This window comes from Pristiophorus japonicus, chromosome 7, assembly GCF_044704955.1.
Source record: "Pristiophorus japonicus isolate sPriJap1 chromosome 7, sPriJap1.hap1, whole genome shotgun sequence".
Lineage (NCBI taxonomy): Eukaryota > Metazoa > Chordata > Chondrichthyes > Pristiophoridae > Pristiophorus > Pristiophorus japonicus.
The window spans coordinates 112,099,216-112,121,044 of NC_091983.1; positions in this window are offsets into that span (position 1 = coordinate 112,099,216).

A 21,829-nucleotide genomic window follows, 5' to 3' on the forward strand; every position below is an offset into this window, starting at 1 on the left:
CACCCACTAGGACATTGGTTCCGGCCCTACCCAGGTGCAGACCGCCCGGTTTGTACTGGTCCCAGCTCCCCCAGAACTGGTTCCAATGTCCCAGGAATTTGAATCCCTCCCTTCTGCACCACTGCTCAAGCCATGTATTCAACTGAGCTATCCTGCGATTCCTACTCTGACTAGCACGTGGCACTGGTAGCAATCCTGAGATTACTACTTTTGAGGTCCTATTCTTTAATTTAACTCCTAGGTCCTTAAATTCATCTCGTAGGACCTCATCCCATTTTTTACCTATATCGTTGGTACCTATGTGTACCATGACAACTGTCTGTTCACCCTCCCTCTTCAGAATGTCCTGCACCCGCTCTGAGACATCCTTGACCCTTGCACCAGGGAGGCAACATACCATCCTGGAGTCTCGGTTGCGGCCGCAGAAACGCCTATCTATTCCTCTTACAATCGAATCCCCTATCACTATCGCTCTCCCACTCCTTTTCCTGCCCTCCTGTGCAGCAGAGCCAGCCATGGTGCCATGAACTTGGCTGCTGCTGCCTTCCTCTGATGAGTCATCCCCCTCAGCAGTACCCAAAGCAGTGTATCTTTTTTGCAGGGGGATGACCGCAGGGGACCCCTGCACTACCTTCCTTGCACTGCTCTTCCCTATCTAGCTGTGGACCCTTTACCTGTGGTAAGACCAACTCACTAAATGTGCTATTCACATCATTCTCAGCATCGTGCATGCTCCAGAGTGAATCCACCCACAGCTCCAGTGCCGCAATGCGGTTCGTCAGGAGCTGGAGGCGGATACACTTCCCGCACACGTAGTCGTCAGGGACACCAGAGGCATCCCTGATTTCTCACATGGTACAGGAGGAGCATAACACATGTCCGAGCTCTCCTGCCATGACTTAACCCGGAGATTAACTTAATTTGACAACAACAATGCTAAATGTTACTTACTGATAGAGAAGGACAAAAAGAAGCTACTTACCAATCACCAGCAATCATTTACCCCCTTGGCTGTGACGTCACCTTTTGATTTCTTTCTACTTCTTTTTTGCCTTCTACCCCTGCTGCAGCTGCACCGGTAGGCCTCAGCAACGAACCCCCGACTCTGCCGCTCCGCCTCCGACGACGCTGCTCCCCGGACACCCGGCTGTGCCTTTTGTAGGCCTCAGCAACGAACTCCCGACTCTGCCGCTCCGCCTCCGACGACGCTGCTCCCCGGACACCCTGCTGTGCCTTTTGTAGGCCTCAGTAACGAACTCCCGACTCTGCCGCTCCGCCTCCGACGACGCTGCTCCCCGGACACCCGGCTGTGCCTTTTGTAGGCCTCACCAGCAAACTCCCGACTGCCGCTCCGCCTCCGACGACGCTACATAACAAAAACAAAGCGGTCAATTCAGCTATTTCATGCAGACTTAAAAGACAACATAGAAGACAAAGAGCAAATATGTCACAAACAAAATACAGAAAGATCAGTTGACAACAACAACTTGCATTTATATAGTGACAACAGAACAATTATAAGTTGTTTTCTAGTTCTTGTGATGCCCTCCATGCTGCAGAGGTACAAAGTCCAATAATAGCAGTTGCTAATGGATGGTATCTGCAGATTTTCCAGCATTACCTTCCGCCTGTTCTTTCTCATTTATAGCATGTCCTGTAATATTGTCAAAAAGGAAATAATAACAAGAATACAATTGCCTACTATTTTGCCCCCAAAAATTAAATACAGGATTCACATGATGCCTCAACTTACTGTGCCGTATATGGGAGTAGGTGACCACACCCCTAGATAGTGTCATGTTTGAACACTGGGAAGAATTTTAAATAGAGGACTGTTCTCTAGTTGATATGTATACCTGGCTTTGCATCCTATTTCTCCCATCACAGGTTTCCCCTGTCATTCAGCCATAAACCTCCCATAGCCCAGAAATTGAGACGGACTGCCTGCTTCGCAGGTCACTGCCACTGTAGCTCTTAACGGCTGTTAAGAGGCAGACAAGAGCAGCCGAGAGGAGACAGTGGAGTAGATTTTGACTTTGTGTGATAGTGTAAAATGGTGATAGTGAATCAGCAGCCCGTTTTACATCTCTCTTGATTCACTATCACCCGTTTTGCACTATCAAACAAAGTCAAAATCTACCCCACCTTGCCTGACCTATCCTCAGGCCTCTGGGCGGTGCTTGGTCTTAAACAAGGCAGCCAGGAACTCAATAAAGTGAGGGGGTTGAGCATCCCCCAGTCAATGATTCTGCACAGTAAGGGTAGTCCATTGCACTGTGCTGATTTAGAAAAACCTTTTGAAAATAGAAATAGATAATAATCAAAACATGTGAGAAAAATGGATCACTATGTGTTATGCCAGCATAGTCTATTGAATAGATCACGCACGTGGCGCAAGTAATGGTGGCAACCTCTCTGACGTCTCTCACAACCCTTCGAGATGCTAAACTGGAGCAGGGCCCCAGTGTCCCCACATCACACCTTAGTTCTCCCACCACCTCTCCTGAAGGTGCTGCTCAATTCCGAGCTTATGGCTCACATCCCACCATAGGCAACTAGGCCCATACAGTAGAGCCTGGTCTCCAGTTGTCTTGGGCCCCCTTGCCACTGGACCAAGACCTTGCTCTGCTAAGCCCGTGTGCTAGCTGATGTGCAACGGCCACCCCACGTTAAAAGAACTCGAGCACAGGCATCTTCCACCCTTCAAAATGAAGTTCGGGACCTGGAACATCAGGACCCTCCTGGACAACCTCCTATTGAATATATTGTTATTTAAAGAACTATGCTGACTCCACATTCCTCAAAATGCAGTGAACAGTTCTTGTTTATATGGGTAACAAACAGATTGTATAAATGTTATTCAATCTATATGAACCTTTCATGTTGAGGAGTTTAATACTATTCTTCAAATTTCCCATCATTTGCATGAAAATAACAATATGAGAAATTGATGGTAGATTCTGAAATTTAAGTGATGTGGGCACATCAGTTAAAGAGTGTAAAACTTTGAAGAAATGTTCATAACTGCCTTCATCATTTTCTATTTTTTCTGATTGGTTTTATACATAACTGCCTGGAAATTTCTCGAATGCCTTATATTTATTCCATAGAAATGTTATAGTGGGTACATGACTATGCCACAGCTTAAGTCTAAAAGGACAAAGAGTGTTAAAAAAACAAGCCTGAAGGCTCTGTGTCTCAATACAAGGAGCATTCGGAATAAGGTGGAAGAATTAATTGTGCAGATAGCTGTTAACGGATATTATGTAATTGGAATTACGGAGACATGGCTCCAGGGTGACCAAGGCTGGGAACTCAACATCCAGGGGTATTCAATATTCAGGAAGGATAGACAGAAAGGAAAAGGAGGTGGGGTAGCGTTGCTGGTTAAAAAGGAGATTAATGCAATAGTAAGGAAGGACATTAGCTTGGATGATGAGAAATCTGTATGGGTAGAGCTGCGGAACACCTAAGGGCAGAAAACGCTAGTGGGAGTTGTGTACAGACCATCAAACAGTGGTAGTGAGGTTGGCGATGGCATCAAACAGGAAATTAGGGATGCGTGCAATAAAGCTACAGCAGTTATCACGGGTGACTTTAATGTACATATAAAATGGGGTAACCAAACTGATGGCAACATGGTGGAGGAGGATTTCCTGGAATGTATAAGGGATGGTTTTCGAGACCAATATGTCGATGAACCAACTAGAGAGAAGGCCATCCTAGACTGGGTCTTGTGTAATGAGAGAGGATTAATTAGCAATCTTGTTGTGCGAGGCCCCTTGGTGAAGAGCGACCATAATTTGGTAGAATTCTTCATTAAGCTGGAGAGTGACACAGTTAATTCAGAGTCTAGGGTCCTGAACTTAAAGAAAGATATGAGACATGAATTGGCTAGGATAGACTGGCGAATGATACTTGAAGGGTTGACGGTGGATAGGCAATGGCAGACATTTAAAAGATCACATGGATGAACTTCAACAATTGTACATCCTGTCTGGTGTAAAAATAAAACGGGGCTAGTGGCTCAATCATTGCTAACAATGGAAATGTTATGATAGTGTTAAATCCAAGGAAGAGGCATATAAATTGGCCAGAAAAAGCAGCAAACCTGAGGACTGGGAGAAAGTTATAATTCAGCAGAAGAGGACAAAGGGTTTAATTAGGAGGGGAAAAATAGAGTATGAGAGTAAGCTTGCAGGGACCATAAAAACGGACTGCAAAAGCTTCTATAGATATGTGAAGAGAAAACGATTAGTGAAGACAAATGTAGGTCCCTTGCAGTCAGAATCAGGTGAATTTATAATGGGGAACAAAGAAATGGCAGACCAATTGAACAAATACTTTGGTTCTGTCTTCACGAAGGAAGACACAAATAACCTTCCGGAAATATTAGGAGACCGAGGGTCTAGCGAGAAGGAGGAACTGAAGGAAATCCTTATTAGTCAGGAAATTGTGTTAGGAAAATTGATGGGATTCAAGAAAGATAAATCCCAGGGCCTGATAGTCTGCATCCCAGAGTACTTAAGGAAGTGGCCCTAGAAATAGTGGATGCATTGGTGGTCATTTTCCAACATTCTATAGACTCTGGATCAGTTCCTTTGGATTGGAGGGTAGCTAATGTAACCCCACTTTTTAAAAAAGGAGAGAGAGAGAAAACAGGGAATTATAGACCAGTTAGCCTGACATCGGTAGTGAGGAAAATGTTGGAATCAATTATTAAATACGTAATAGCAGCGCATTTGGAAAGTACTGACAGGATCGGTCCAAGTCAGCATGGATTTATGAAAGAGAAATCATGCTTGACAAATCTTCTAGAATTTGTTGAGGATGTAACTAGTAGAGCGGATAAGAGAGAACCAGTGGATGTGGTGTATTTGGACTTTCAAAAGGCTTTTGACAAGGTCCTACACAAAGAGATTAATGTGCAAAATTAAAGCACATGGTATTGGAGGTAATGTATTGACAGGGATACAGAACTGGTTGGCAGACAGGAAGGAAAGAGTAGGAATAAATGGATCCTTTTCAGAATGGTAGGCAGTGACTAGTGGGGTACCGCAAGGTTCAGTGCTGGGCCCCCAGCTATTTACAATATACATTAATGATTTGGACGAAGGAATTGAATGTAATATCACCAAATTTGCAGATGACACTAAGTTGGGTGGCAGTGTGAGCTGTGAGGAGGATGCTAAGAGGCTGCAGGGTGACTTGGACAGGTTAGGTGAGTGGGCAAATGCATGGCAGATACAGTATAATGTGGATAAATGTGAGGTTATCCACTTTGGTGGAAAAAACAGGGAGGCAGAATATCATCTGAATGGTGACAGATTAGGAAAAGGGGAGGTGCAATGAGATCTGGTGTCATGGTATATCAGTCATTGAAAGTTGTCATGCAGGTACAGCAGGCGATGAAGAAGGCAAATGGCATGTTGGCCTTCATAGCAAGAGGATTTGAGTATAGAAGCAGGGAGGTTTTGCTGCAGTTGTACAGGGCCTTGGTGAGGCTACACCTTGAATATTGTGTACAGTTTTGGTCTCCTAATCGGAGGAAGGTCATTCTTGCTATTGAGGGAGTGCAGCGAAGGTTCACCAGACTGATTCCCGGAACTGACATATTAAGAAAGACTGGATCGACTCGGTTTATATTCACTGGAATTTAGAAGAATGAGAGGGGATCTCATAGAAACATATAAAATTCTGACAGGATTGGACAGGTTAGATGCAGAAAGAATGTTCCCGATGTCGGGGAAGTCCAGAACCAGGGGTCACAGTCTAAGGATAAGGGGTAAGCCATTTAGGACCGAGATGAGGAGAAACTTCTTCACTCAGAGTTGTGAACCTGTGGAATTCCCTACCACAGAAAGTTGTTGAGGCCAATTTGTTAGATATATTCAAAAGGGAGTTAGATGTGGCTCTTACGGCTAAAGGGATCAAGGGGTATGGAGAGAAAGCAGGCATGAAGTACTGAAGTTGCATGATCAGCCATGATCATAATGAATGGTGGTGCAGGCTCAAAGGGATGAATGGCCTACTCCTGCACCTATTTTCTATGTTTCTATATATAACTCATGGTGGAATTTTAAGACAATTATTTTGAATCCAAGAATATTTTTATTAGATACATTTTAATTAATGATTTATTGCAAAATATAAAAACTGTGCTGCATAAATGAGTTCTGGTCATACATTGTAGGTGTTTAAGGAAAACAATTTTCTTTCTGAACCTCTCTCTATCCCTGATTATAAATGAGAGTATTATTACTGCCATCCAATCTGTGTCAAAAGAGCCATACAGTAATTTGAAGTGGGGGAATATACAAATGTTTTAACTGTGCCTAACCTTTTCGCTAAATTGTGATGCAATACAATTATGGTTCAAAAACAAGTGCAGTTATGTACATTCACAAGGAAAGAACAATCAAGATCTTTATTTTGGAATTGCATTGTTGCAATGGCCCAAACATCGCTGTCAAAATAACGGCAAGGCTATTGGGCTCCCCATTATTTATGCACAAATGCCACAGCTATGTCAGGCGAGAGCAGATGCACGATTAAACATGGAATTCCAAACGCTGCTGTCCGAGATGTGCCGCTGTGCTGTTACTTTTGCAGAAAAGGCATCTTGCTGTCTGGCTCATTATTGAAATGCATTGAGCAGTAAGAAGTTGTTATATTTGTCCAGTATATACGAACTAAACTCGCAACGGAAGGTTAGGGCTTGTCCGTTTCAGCTGAAACACCCTTTTAAAAGTGCAATAAGTGTTAATTACTGCCAGTCAATCTCGCTGGCACTGAAAATTAACGATTACAAGTGTGGAGTCTCATTCCTTCAGGTTTTAATTGTTGTTGGGAATTTTTTAAAATTCATTTTTTAAACATTTTCTTTTCTTTTTTTCTCCCTCTTAATTCAATCCTTCCTTCCCTTTCGTTATTTCTCCTTCTGTACCTGATTTGACAGTGAATTCACCCATTCTAACTTACACTTCCTTCTCAGTCCTTGTACTGTACTGTTAATCTCACAATCCTTCAATCTGATTGGTTAAGGAGATTCATAGTTGCTTTTTCTGTTCGCTCAGGTCCCAGATGCCCTGTAGAAGCTGCCACACCATTTCCCTCTTGCACTTTCAGAAACTTCCAGTGCAAAATATCATCGACATTAAACAGGCAAGAGTAAGTCTAACAAACAGCGAGCACTATTCATTGGTCTGCCACAGCAATTTTACATGACTTAGTAAAATAATGATTAACATTAAAGTGGTTCAGGGGCATAGATATAAAAATATTCATGATCCAAAGTTAAAGATAAAAAAAATAGCAAGCACTGATTTCTAGACCTAGAAATTGAAAACTTAGAATGTTAGGTAAATTCACCAATTACATAAATATGGCACAGGTATATGGGATTGAATTGCCTCCTTCTGTGCTGTATGATTCTATGATTCTATGTAACTGAATATTGGACATATTAATATGTCCCTCGCTAACAAAAATAGCAAGTGACATGTATTGAGAGATAAAATTACACTCTATATCCATATATGTCTTTTTCCTATACCCATTAAAAGTTAGCTTGCTGTCATGGTAGCTGCCATCTGACATATTTGTAATTTTGAAAATCATTTTGTTTTAAATTACCCACTGTTCTGGTTTAAACCGTACTATGAAACATATTTGCACTGGAAGTTTTTAGGGAAATGATGTGGCGCCCTCTATAGGGCATCTGGAATCTGAGTGAAAAAGGCAAGCAACTGTATCGTACAACAAAACCACCTACCTCCACCTCTGTAACATCGCCTGTCGCCGACCCTACCTCAGCTCATCTGCTGCTGAAACCCTCATCCATACCTTTATTGGGGAAACATTCCAGTTGGAGGCTTTCTTCGGATGAACGCCTCTGACACAAAATTTTTTTGTGAAAATACCTGGTGGTTACGGAAGCGCCTTCGATTCCGGTCGGAGGCCTTCATTCAATGTGCAACGTACAAGGAGATGACTTCCCTTACTCACGAAAATGCTGGAGTCACGTGGGCCTGGACCACCAATTCCTGTCTACTAATCTCATTGACAATACAGGGTAATGGGAACTCCGTTTTTTCGAGTTTCCATTACTATCAATGAGAAAACCCTCCTAAAGCAAGAAACACAACATAATAAATTAAAAAAAACACCTTGCATATTTAAAATTAATTGAAATTAAAGTTAGAAAAAATATATATTTTTTTGAATTTTTTTTAAATTTGTTTTAATAGGGTTTAAAATAAACTTTCTTTAATGGACAGGGTTTTTAACATAAAAATGTATGATTAAATTTAATTTTCATATGTTTTAAAACTCTTACGCTGGTAAAAGTAAGCTATACCAGGTGTAAAAGTTTGAAGGACATTCGCTGGGCAAGAGATGGGCAAATAGCCCAATCTCTCCCGCGCGGATGTCCTTCACCCGGGGATGCGCATATTGCGCCCCGAAAACCGGCTTTTGTGAGGCCTTGCTTGGTCCGTGCACACTTCGTATGCACCTGGGGAGGCCGGAATTTTTTGCATAATACTTCTAGACTTAACTATTCCAATGCTCACCTAGTCGGCCTCCCATTTTCCACTCTCCATAAACTTGCGATCATCCAAAACTCTGCTGCCCGTATCCTAACTCGCACCAAGTCCTGTTTACCCATCACCCCTGTGCTCGCTGACCTACATTGGCTCCTGGTCCGGCAACGCCTCAATTTTAAATTTTCAATCCCTCCATGGCCTCGCCCTTCCCTATCTCTGTAACTTCCTCCAACTCTACAATCCTTTAAGATCTCTGCTCTCCTCCAACTCTGGCCTCTTGCGCATCCCTGATTTTTATCATTCCACCATTCGTGACCGTGCCTTCAGGTGCCTAAGCCCTAAACTCTGAAATTCCCTCCCTAAACCTCTCTGCCTCTCTACCTCTCTCTCCTTCTTGAAGACGTTGCTTAAAAACTACCTCTTTAACAAAGCTTTTGGATACCTGTCCTAATATCTCCTTACGTGACTCAGTGTCAAATTTTCTTTGATAATGCTCCTGTGACGTACTTGGGTTACTTTACTATGTTGAAGGCACTATATAAATGCAAATTGTTGCTATTGTTGTTTTTGTAGTGAAAATGAGCTTTAACACTTCTCTTCCAACACCACAAAAACCATCAACCATGCCATTATCACCTCAAGACTTGATTTTTCTAATATTCTCCTTCCGCACAACCATCCATGAATTACACCTCAGTCAAAACTTTCTCTCCTATTCAAGGCCCTCCCCTCCCATCCTGTCCAAGCTCCATTGACAAATTAACTTCAAGATTATTCCCCACTTTCAAATTCCTCAATGCCCTTGCCCATGTTACCCTCAACAGTGTCCGCCGGCCCAATATATCAGCATATATCCTTTATTCCTCTAGCACCAAGCTAGTCCACAATTCCCAACCATGAATGACCAGGGTTTCTGGTCCCCGTTTGTGCAGCCATGGTGGCAGGGGTGGGGCAGGGGGAAGAGGGTGAAAATATGCTTATTTTGAAGCATGTTAAATCACTCCGCAAAGCATTAAAAGTCACTCCTCTGCGCATGTGCGAAGCCTCAGCCCATGTGCAGAAGAGGTGTCTTGCAATGTTTAACTGAGGAAGAATCCTCCAGCAGTTTCTAGGTCCCAGGAAAAAGCGCGCACAGGGTTGTTAGGCTACCAGATATACATGTGCAATACACAGTTTTGATTTGGCACAAGAACACCACATGTAGTAGAAATGCTCGGAGCTTTGTTAGCCATGGGTTATCCTTAAACAAAAATAAAATACTACAGATGCTGGAAATCTGAAATAAAAACAGAAAATGCTGGAAACACTCAGCAGATCAAACAGCTTCTGTGGAGAGAGAAACAGAGTTAATGTTTCAATTCAATGATCTTTCGTGATTATCCTTGATTGCCCTCACTGTTAGTTAAGGTCCACGAAGCACAATCTACAGCTCATACTTCTTTTGAAAACAGACTGCTTTCTGTTGCCTGCTCTCGGGGCCTTTGCCTTTGCTCCTAGCGTCGCGCAGGTTCACAGATGCTTGTGACCTCCCTGTCCTCTCCTTGCGCCCCGGGTCGCTGCTGCTCCCGGAGGAGCAGTCCTCTAGCAGTGCACAGGGAACTGCTGACTCACTTGCCTGGGCGTTATTTGGTTTGTGATCCTGGCTGATCCAGGTCCCAATTGGAAGAACCGTTATGGGTGACCCTTCGTTCCCTTGATGTGTAGCCTTGATGTCGATGTGGGTCTGGGGGCTGCACCTTAGCGCAGTTTGCTCTTTCAGGCTCGTGGTGGTTGGTGCCATCGGGTGCCTGAGAGGTGGAGCTGATCAGGAGCAGGGTATCGATATCGATGCCGTTGCCCTCCTGAGATCACTTACTGTGCAGCTTGTATATATTAGCTGCTTGTGGCCACACTCCGTGGTGCATCACTCTGGTCCAAGGGGTGCAGGCTACAGCATTGGGTAGCCCACTGGACCTGTGTGCTTCCAATGGGTGTTTGCCCGCTACATTATCAGAATACAGTTGAAATCCTGCATCGCACAACGTTTCATTGCTTATTGTAGATAAACTGTAGCTCCGATCGCAATCACCCGACTTTTCTTTGCTTATTACATGTATAAAATTCTGATCATCAATTACAAGCTTTACACTTAGCTCACAGTTGTTATTATATTGAGTGAGAATGTGGGACTGTCCCTTTAAGTGTGGTGGGTTGCTGGCCTCCTTTAAGAGAGACTTGCTATCTTTACCCCAATCCTCTTCTTCACTTGGTACCACGTGTTGCTCCATCAGCGCTGCATCTCGTGGTCTGGCCGCCACCATCTTTTCCTTCAGCGCTTCACCTCGTGGTTTGGGCGTCATATTTCTTCCATCCACGATGTTGGCCACTGTGATCCTCTTCTCCCCGGGTTCTGCCACCGAAGCTGGGAAGTCGCCTTTGGATCCGATTTTCTTCCTCCGGAGTCCTGCCACTGGAGCCTGGAAAGTGCGTTCGGGTCATCTCAGCTGGATCATCTCCACGCAGTCGTGCTGAGCGGTCTGTGCCTCGGGTGCTGTGCTGGTCCGCTCTCTGGTGCCGGGTCCAACCTCAGGTGGGGGCTTGCTTTGCCTCTGAGCGTGGGGGACGTCGATTGCTGGAGGGATGAAATCTTCCCAACTCCAGTGGATCTTCTCCATCCACCTTCTTCCGAGTAGCATTGGTCCATCACCTGCAACAATCCACAGTGGTAACTTGTGCACCGTGCCATCATGGAGTACCTTAACATTCGTACTACCAACGACTGGGATAAGCTCATTGGTGTAGGTGAGCAGCTTTGCTTGAACCGGGACCAACTTGGGTCGTTCAGTTTGATTATCCCATTTCAAAGACTTCTTGATTCATTACTGACTGGCTCGCCCTCGTGCCCATTTCCATGAAGACTGGAGCGCCGTTTATCTCGACTTCCATTCTCAACGGGGAACATTCTGTGGTGCAGGTAAACATGCCATACACCGCATTGTGGGGCTGAGCTGCCTCTCTGAACACCTCTTCATAATCCGCGCTGGATTCATGGCCAGCTGCAGACTCTTCATCAACACGGTAAGTCCTATTTCTTTTACACATTCGCTGGAGGTGGCCCTTTGTCCTTAAAACGGTACTAGTGAGCACGGTGATTTCCTCTGCTACGCCAGCATGGTGCTAACCGATTAGCCCCCCTTGGCGGACTCAGAGTTAAGGGACTTGGGGGCTTGTTCTCTCTCCCCTGAGGAGATTCACGTTCTACAGTCCTGCCTCTAAAAGGTGCCAGTCTGTGTACAGTACTTGCCGGGTTTGAGTCCTGAGGATGAGTCATCCGCCTAGAGCCGCAGGTCGAGGTCATGAATGCCTGGCTCATGGAGATGGCCTTCTGCAGTGTGACTGTGGTATCCACAGATAGTAGCCTGTGAAGAAGGCCCTCGTGGCCGATTACGATGATAAAGATATCCTGCAGCGCTTTGGTGAGGTGGTCGCCGAAATCACACGGTGTCGCCAGCCTCCTGAGGTCTGCAGCATATTTTGTGATTTCCTGGCCTTCGGGCCATCGGTGCGTGTAAAACCGGTGTCTGGCTGTGAGGATACTCTCTTTGGGCTTGAGTTGTTCTTGGATCAGTGGTACAAGCTCCTCGAACATCTTGGCCTTTTTTTTTCAAAAATATACTTTATTCATATAAAATTTTCACAATACTTTGGGAAATAGTTCAGTACCTTGCGGTCAGCAATTCCATACAATTCGTTTGGATGCTGTCAGCAGTTCCATACAATGACTAGCATACATTTCATTTCAAGGTACAGTTTAGTACAATCCGTAAATCACATTACATGTAGTACTGTGCAAATGGGGTTATTATATGGAGCAGATGAGAGCAGGTTTACATTAGATTCCAGGATACATTTCAATACCGATCACGAATCACGTTACATGTAGCACTATGCAAATGAATGCAGTACACGGATCGGATGGGGATACATCTTGGTCGTTGTCTTCGCTGGTGCCAGCAAGTCCCTGACGAGGCCATAGACAGTGGGCCCACAACTGGTTAGCAGGATAGCTCTGCGCTTATCAGCCAGTGTGGCCGGATTATCGCCTGCCAGGTCGTTTGCTGTGACGAAATGGTCGAGCCTCTCCACAAAGGAGTCCCAATCATCCCCATCAGCGAACTGCTGCAACGTACCAAGGTTAGCCATTTTCGCGTTAAAGTTTGTAATCTCGTCGCCAATTGTTATGCCTTTAGATGCTCTGATAATGACTCCATGAGGCAAAATATTGTACTTGAACTGTAGTGACCTTAGTCCATTTAATATAACTCCAGAGTGAGGATACCACATGGTGGACTCCCTTTTATACCTGGGTACCTGTGGTGTACAGGTGACCCCTGGGCCTCCACCTGTTGCACCCTCTGGTGGTGCCAGCATAGTGTATACAGTGTGAATCTTGTTGATGGTACTCAGGTAAACAAGTCTCCATCTTATGCAACTATACAGTGACTAGACAGAGAGTATATCTATAGTGTACATATATAACAAGTCCAATCTGAAACTTTCTCGACCATCAACTCTGGTCTCAGAATGGCAGAAACTATGGGGCTGAAATTAATTTGCTAACGCCAGCTGATAACGCCATCGATAGGAGTTAACTGGGCTTTGCAGCCATGTTGACTCCTGGTGCGAAATTCGGTTCTGTTTTTTCAAGGGCATAACGAATTGCTGCCCCGCCGACTAACGCCATGGAAATCATGACGTCTCGCCAAATTCACTTTTGTCACCACACTTACCAGCTGCCGGCCAACACGCCACAAAAAGTTGGTGTTCACAAGGTGGGTTAGGATTCTGGGGCGGCATTTAAACGGAGTTGCAGCTGGGGTACAGAAGTCACGGTCAGTGCAATGTTTGGTCCTTGCACAGTGAGTCGGTGTTGGCGTGCTGTGTCTGCTGACTACGCAGCTTGACTGCTAGGATTTTCCAAACATTGGTGGGCTTCAGGTCGTTGACATTGGCAACTCGTATCTCGCTGTTACCCCTGCAATTCAATGGGGACAGTAATGGCACACCACGTCGTCCTGCAGCCAAGACTTCAAAAATCAAAAATTAATTTACAACAGAAAAACTATAGTGTGCTGTAAAATAATGCCATAATCCTCAGCAAATAATCAAACCCACAAGACCCCTTCAAACATTCCCAGTGACATCCAAGTGCAACAATTTGCATGAGTTTATTTTCCAACAAGGTAGCCATCTCTGGCGACTATCAAACAATTGTTTGCTGGTTCATCCAAGTGAAACTATTTGCACGAGTTCAGACTTCAACAAGGTTTAACAAGGTCAGCATCTGTAGCCACCAACCCCTGTTGTTCAATGTGTTTTGCTGAGTGCTTTTCCACCCTTTCCCTTCTCCCTCCCACGCCTACTGCTCCTCCTCAATAGAGTCTTTGGGCCTACAGCAAGGCCAGTAGTCAGTTGCTCACTTTGAGCTGCTGACACACATGATGGCCTAGCAGGATGTCCCCAACCAGCTCAGGTCCTGGAAGGCCCGGCTGCGGACTGCATCACCTCAACATGGGTGGCAGCACTCTGGTGTGGATGGGTTGCAGAGAGCAGCAGGTGCAAAAGTGGAATGATATCATCCTCAGAGAGGACATCAGGTTCCAACAGGTCCAGCACACTGCTACTCCCCAGGGCAGAGCTTCAGCATCTGGAGCAAACTGGGTGAGCACAGATTGCTGCCCCACTTCAGCAATGTTAGGTCCCCATTGAACTGACGGGGCCCCAGACACGATGGCAGCAGTCTGTGCGTCCATGGCATCAATTTGCCTCTGCATTAACACAGACTGCGACTGCAGCACACCACGGAGCTGATTGATGTCACCACACACTGACGATATTACATTATGCAGGCCTCCAATAGTGTCGGCCTGGCGCTCAATGGCTACTGCAACATTAGCCATAGCCCATGCCACCATGTCTGAGACCCCGTGGCCACATGTTGCATCCAACATCTGTTGGTCTCTACCAAGGATGGGCTCGGTGGGCTGCTGAGAGGCAGGTACAAATCTTGAGGTGGACTCCTTCAACCTCACAGCTAGTGCATCGAGACTTTGTCACATCCTTCCCAGTGTAACCAGCAGATCACGGTGCAACTGCAATGATTGTCTTGTGACAACCCATAGTTCGGCCTCAACATCAGAGTACTGTTGAGCATCACTCGGCGGCGCACTCTCCCTCCAGGGAGCTGACCTCCGGACTTCCCCTCCCCCGTGGCATTCCTGCAGGCCACTGGGTCCCGGAGCATCACCCACCTCCACCTCCCCGACCAGGCCTTCCTCCCGAAAGCTGCTGGCCCCGCTTTCTGAGGCCACTGCCTCCTGTGTGACGTCAATAGAGGTGTCCTCCTCCTCCTGTACAACATCTTCCGCAGTCGAAGGCTGACATGCAGGCTCCGGTCTGTCTGGTTGATCATCTGAAAGCACAAAGCCAGAGAAGAGTGGTTACCTGCAGGGGAGGGGGCCAGGACCGGGAAAGGCATTTGGAAATGCCAGTCTCATGGAAAGAGCTGAAGAATTGTGATGTCAAGGCTAAATGGCCAGCTAAATGCTGCAAAGGAACTCAACATAACGTTACTGTCCCAAGAGGGTTCGGCATCACCCACCGCCATCGCACAAAAATTAAGGGTCCATTAGGGCCGAGATGCGTTCCTCCAATGCAATAGTGGGCTGGAGGTCAGGGTCCTCTCCTCCGGTCCTCATCCGCTTCCTTCAATTGTGGGCAAACTTGGCCTGCAAGATTAATGAGAACATTAGAGTTAGTGTCCTTCTATCGGTCTTTCCCAAGTGCCTTACATAGTTGAGTACAGGTTACTGTGTGAGAGTCTTTGCAGGTCGAGGAAACCCCGGTGAGGGAACAGCACGCACGCAGATGACATCATTGCTGGGCGTGCTCCAGCCTGGGGCACTAATCGCGGGGCACAACACTGGCAATTTCCCAGGAAACGCTATCACTCCCCTCGCCCGGGTGAAAATACCATTGCGCCCTATTAGCACCACCCAGAGGCCCTAACAGGGCTATAAAAAGGGGCTATTTCAGCCCCATAGAATCTTACAGCACTAAATGAAACCATTTGGCCCATACTGGCTCTTTGAAAGAGCTATCCAGTTATCCCCATTAATAATTTTTATCCATCCTGGTTTATAAAGATATAAGTGCCACTCATCCGCAGTGAAACCGCCCAAAGAAGTGGAGCGCCTGAGACAGCATGCCTCCTCCTTTGAGGGGCGCATGTGCCCAATTCCATGTTGGTGCAGGATTTCCAGGCTGGACGATAAAAGTCCCGGCCCGGGAAATTCTCCCCCACTTCCCCCAAATCAGGGCGAGGGGCAATTTTGGCCCCATGACTCCCTTTTTGGGTTCATGGTTAAAGAGTTTGCTGATTCTGAGTCAGTGCTCGGAAAGGCTGGTGATGTTGCAGGCAACAGGCTTAAGGTTCCTCCATAGATGGTGAACTTTTCTAGTGCCTATTCATAAGGCCCATAAAAAGCAGCTGTTTTTTTTTAAAACTGCTATTTCCTACCTGAAGTTTACTGAGTTGGTGTTAACTTGCGGAGCCCGTATTCTAGATCGTTCACTGGTGGGGTCGAGAGGAGCAACCCCTGTTCAAGACTCAGTCGTTTTGCAGGCATGATGGAAGATCCAGGGATCACTCTGCTACCTCCTGGCAGTGCTGTTACTTCTTGTTTAATCTCATTTTTTCCTTGTTTACGTAGGATATGTGCAGCTTCCCAAGCATTCAGCACGATCATGTCAACTTAACTGTTTATTAGCATTCCCATTCACCTCTATCCCTGCTCCTGTCATTTCCTGTCTTGGTCCCTGATATTCGCTGTACCTGTTTCTATCTTTCTCTTTGTCTGTTATCCTGTCATTATTTATATCCCCATCATCGCCTCTCTGGCCTTGATATTAACCGCCGCCCCCCACCTCCGCCCCATGACAAGCAGGAGAGGATTGCAGGGGGGGTGCAGGTATTAAAAGTGAAATGGATGGAGCATGACCCCAACCCATAGCACACTCGCCCACTGCCTTTTATATGGTGGTGGCTTTCGGGGGATCCGAGTGTCCTGCTGTGGAGAGGTGGGACACTAATTAACATATTTAAATCGGGCTCCCATAGTGCAATTGGGAGCCCAATTTTAAATTTACTGCCGCTGCACGGGTTTCCTAGAGGTCAAGAACCCAGCAGTGGAAGGGAGGCAGGAGCTGCTAGCTCTACAAGGTTAAATGGCTGTTTCAGCACCCCTTGTGGGGCTGGAGGAGCAGGAGTGCTTCCCCACCCCCTCAAGGATGCCGTCAGCCCCAATCGTCAGCCTCCCCCCAGCCCTCTCAATTGCTGATCTCCCCTCCACCCCAGTCCAGATCACAGGCCTCCCTGACCCCCCTGATTGTCGACCTTCCCCTCCTCCCGATAACCGGGACAGTTCCCAAGGGTCCCAGGCTGGGGGCCTCCTGCCCCTGTCCATGTGTCAAACTGCCGGGTGGGAGATGGAGCTACAAAATGTTAATGAGGTCTTTCTGTTAAGATCGTCAGGGCCTCCACGGGTTCATCGGATATTTTTGGACTCATCCGCACCCTCCCGGCTAATATCGGAGCCTATCATTCTGATTTAATCTAAATTTTTTGCATTCTCATTCACTCGTTCTCTGCCTATGTGTCTATCTCAGTCTCTGTTATTCTCTGCTTATCTATACCTGCCATTTCCTCTAACTCAGTCTGTGTGATCCTCTGCCACTATCCCTTATTTTACTATTCAAATAATTCTAAATGCACCACTGCAAAAATTATACTCTCTTCGTTTTTTGGCTCCATAACACAACTAATAGATAGCTGGATATAGCTGCAGCTTAAAATCACTTCAAGTTTATATCAAATTGCTCTTGCATTAATAAAAACTTCTTTGCGTTTATTATACATGAGGTCTTTGGGTTTCAATTTTCACAGAAATTAATGAATTGCAGATTGTGATCCCAAACCAGTAATAAAAGTTCTGAATTCAATTTAATAAAAAAGGAATGTAATTCATTCTGTTACTTTTCCGCAGTGGAGTTGGTCATAGGACTTTATTCAAGGCTTTTTCAGCTGTACATCGTTATTTGAATCATCAGCTTTTGAGTTTTGTAGGTTGGCAGATATCGGTTTTGTTCTGGTATGAGAAGCACTGTCAGTATGCAGTTAATTATATTAAAATTAGAACCCAATTATGTTATGACATTATGCTGTGCAATTTCCTGAGTATTTTTGCCCAGATGCATGCGCAACCATGCCGCAAATCAAATAAGTGGTCGAAAAGATGGCAGAATTTTGGGCATAAGTGAGTTACGTGCATTAATATAACATGCCCAAATCGCCTTAATTGCTTACAATGATCTAGTGATCTCTTCACCTGAACGCATCTCTATCCACAACAATGGCTCTGCCCCCAAGTTACAAAGTTTCCTGCAACTGCACTTGGTCAGAACAAATTTTCAGCTGCAGTGGAAAGCAGTAATTTTTCTGGCATTTTATTGGACTTTTTTAAGAGATTATTTCTTTCAATTAATTTATGTGGCATCAGTGTAAGTTACATTAAAAGTGGAAAAGTTTCCCCGATTGTGGGTTCTTAAACATGTTGGGGTCGAAATTGCCCCTTTTTATAGCCCACGGAGGCGCTAACGGGGCGCAATGAAGTTTTCAACCGGGCGAGGGGGAAATTGCACTGGAGGTTTGGGGGGAGGCGATGTGCCAGTAGCGCCACGCCCCAGGCTGGCGCACGCCTGGAAATGACATCATCACCATGCATGCCGACCCCTCACCACCCCGCGCTGACCCCTTTGCGCCCCGCGGCGGAAATTGCCCCGCAGGCTGCGAAGATGGCGGCGGCAGTTGCCACCGCCAGCTTTGCAGGGCGCGAAGTGGGCATACATCACCGCCGGGGTGCCCCTTAAAAGTGAAGCCATTTGCGCTGCAGGCCAAATGTTTTATTGTCAGCCGACTCTTATGGCGACAACTGGGCCGCCATCGTGCAGCCCAGCAGTCCGTTATGGGTGCTGGGTTGCTGACTCGGTCAATTGCCTCCCTAGTGGCCCAGTGGCGACCACCAAAGTTCGCAGTGACCCTCCCCTTTAAATGAAGTCCCGGCCGGAGGTTTAGAGCCCCCGATTGGGGCATGGGACAAATCTGGCCCTGCTGTGCCTGATGTGCATGAATGATGGTGAAATGAGTTGAAACTTGAATTTCCACACTTAAATAGAAACTGTTCCCATTGGTGGAAGGGTCGAGAACAAGAAGCCACAGATTTAAGGTGATTGTCAGAAAAACCAAAGGCAACATGGAGAAAAACATTTTTACACAGCGAGTGGTTAGGATCTGGAATGCATTGCCTACGAGGGTGGTGGAGGCAGATTTAATCGTGGTTTCAAAAGGGAATTGGATAAATACCTGAAGGAAGAAAAAATGTCAGTACTACGGGGAAAGGGCGGGCGAGTGGGACTAGCTGAAGTGCTTTTGCAGAGAACCGGCACAGGCTCAATGGGCCGAATAGCCTCCTTCTGTGCTGTGTGGGTTAAGTGCTTTCTTTGAATTCCGTTTGCTTACACTGACTTACGGCCATTTTACGTTCGGATGTATGCTAATGGTATTTGCAGGACATTTGAGCGTAACGTGACATTGGCAGAATGGGCGCGTTTTGGGCCAAAGTTGTGGGTTGTGCCCAGGGTGGAAAAGAAAGGCATTTATATCGTGCCTTTCACAATCAACGGACGTCTTAAAGCACTTTACAGCTAATGAAGCACTTTTGGAGTGCAGTCACTGCTGTAATGTGGGAAACGCGGCAGCCAATTTGCGCACAAGCAAGCTCTCATAAGAACATAAGAAATAGGAGCAGGAGTAGGCCATAATGCCCCTCGAGCCTGCTCCGCCATTCAATAAGATCGTGGCTGATCTGATCATGGTCTCAGCTCTAATTCCTTGCCTGCTCCCCATAAGCAATTATCCCCTTATCGTTTAAGAAACTGTCTATTTCTGTCTTAAATTTATTTAATGTCCCAGCTTCCACAGCTCTCTGAGGCAGCGAATTCCACAGATTCACAACCCTCTGAGAGAAGAAATTTCTCCTCATCTCAGTTCTAAATGGGCGGCCCCTTATTCTAAGATCATGCCCTCTAGTTCTAGTCTCCCCCACCAGTGGAAACATCCTCTCTGCATCCACCTTGTCAAGCCCCCTCATAGTTTTATACGTTTCTGATGGGAAGAAACGCCCTTCTCCTCTCTTAACAAGCCCGGATTCAACAGACGAACACTTTGGATAAGTTCCAATGACTTTAATTCCAACACGTGAAGGGGGAGCATCTCAATTCTCAGCCGCCTGAGAAAGGATCTCCAACGAGCTGTTCAATTTGCACCTTAATTATACAGGGTTTAGCACATGGGTGTCCTTGTGGACAGACCTTAACAGTGACATGATTGGTTGTACCAACACATGATCAAATACCCATTTGTTCCCTCCTTCCAATTGTCACTCGCCTTATATTATATTGCTCCCTTGAGCCTGAGGTCAACGAGTGGTCATCTTGTGTACGTGCAGTTTTAAGCATACCTTCAACGAGTGGTCATCTTGTGGCTCTATGCGTACGTGCAGTTTTAAGCATACCTTCTGTTTAGCCAGCTCAGGGCCTACATAATAGCCAGATAACATTTTTGCTCTTGCAATCCCCCCTTTTGGCCCTTGGTTATATACCCCAAGATAGACCAATGTGCCGCTGTCCCCTCATTATTTCATCCAAAGGGGAAGTGATAAAGTCAGCTTAATCTGTCCATCTGGGTGGCCAAGCCCTTACTTTCGGATGGCTTCTCATATCTCTTTCTCTTTACACACCATTTACCTGTTTTACAGATTTTTCCTTAGATATTAAAGGTTTAGTTTCTTCTAAGGTTTTATAGGGGCCTGAGCTATGGCTTTCCTCGCCCGTCATTTACATCTCCAACATAATTCAATCAACAATACCATTAAAACCACACATTGCACAATCACCAATACATTATTCTTATCCACAGGTGCATCTGCACGTTTAGTCCCAAGTTCCAAAGCCCTGCAAACCAGGATTGGTTCGCCATAGTTCTTTTGTGTCTTTCTGGAGTTTGTCGATCTTCTTCATCAGGATGATGTACTTCTGCCGTGGTTCATGGATGTCCTGTTCCAACTTAGTTTGTTCTTCAATAAGTCTGGGTATATGTCGTCCTTGTGGTGCCTCGAAACCTTTATACCCTGCTTTGATAGTGTCCATCGCCGTCCCATTGACGGACTCTCCTTTCAATTCCGGATATATGATATATACCTGAATATCAACGACTTCTTTTGGGGCAAAACAGAAGTCGGTGGTCGTGATAGGGCAGTGGGTAACTCCCCCCACCGTCATGTTGACCGCCATGATGCTCACACACCATCTTCCCTTTCCTTGTGAGGCTGCGGTCGTTTCGGAGTCCAGTGTCAGCGGTGTGACACTCAACACACATCTTTCTGTTCGGCCATATCCACAGTCATTGTTATTGAGGTCTGGGTGCTCTCGGCATAAAACTTGATTATTCTTATAACAATCTTTAATATAGACACCTTTAATATTGTTTCCCTTTTTAATTACGTACTGGTGCAATTTGTGATATCGCACACGGGTCTGATTCCTTATTTCTCCTATATTGCTTACTTGGTACAATGTGTTTCCCTTTGTCACGTCGTATTGTGGAATTGATAACACAAACCCTATTACATTCTGATGTCTGGTTACACATCTGTTCTTAGGGACCCAGGCATGGCTGTTCCTCCGGACCTCACAGGCTTGGGTATCATTCTTGCCCAATGTCCATTCAGCAAATACATCATCGGTTATCCAATCCGGCACCTCTCCATTTTGGAGTTGTTCTAGATTATGTTCAACGCATCAAGCATCCAAGCCCCATATCCTGCACAAACTATCTCAGCTGCCATTCTTTTACTGATAGTTTATCCAGCCTGGTTTACCAAATTTATCATTTTAGCATGGTCCTGCAATGTATGGGCAACCTGTAGCAGTTCCCATTCCGCCCCGTCCCCTATCTGGGCATGCATTTTCTTGTTATCATCTCCCCTTTCTAGCAGTCCTTTTAAGGTCTGTGTGAGGGTGATGACCTGCTCTTCTATTGTTTGAAGATCTATTGTATTAATCATCGCAATGCCCGCCGCATATCCTGCGCCCACCATTTCTAATATTCCCCTCTTTCTCCTCCCGCT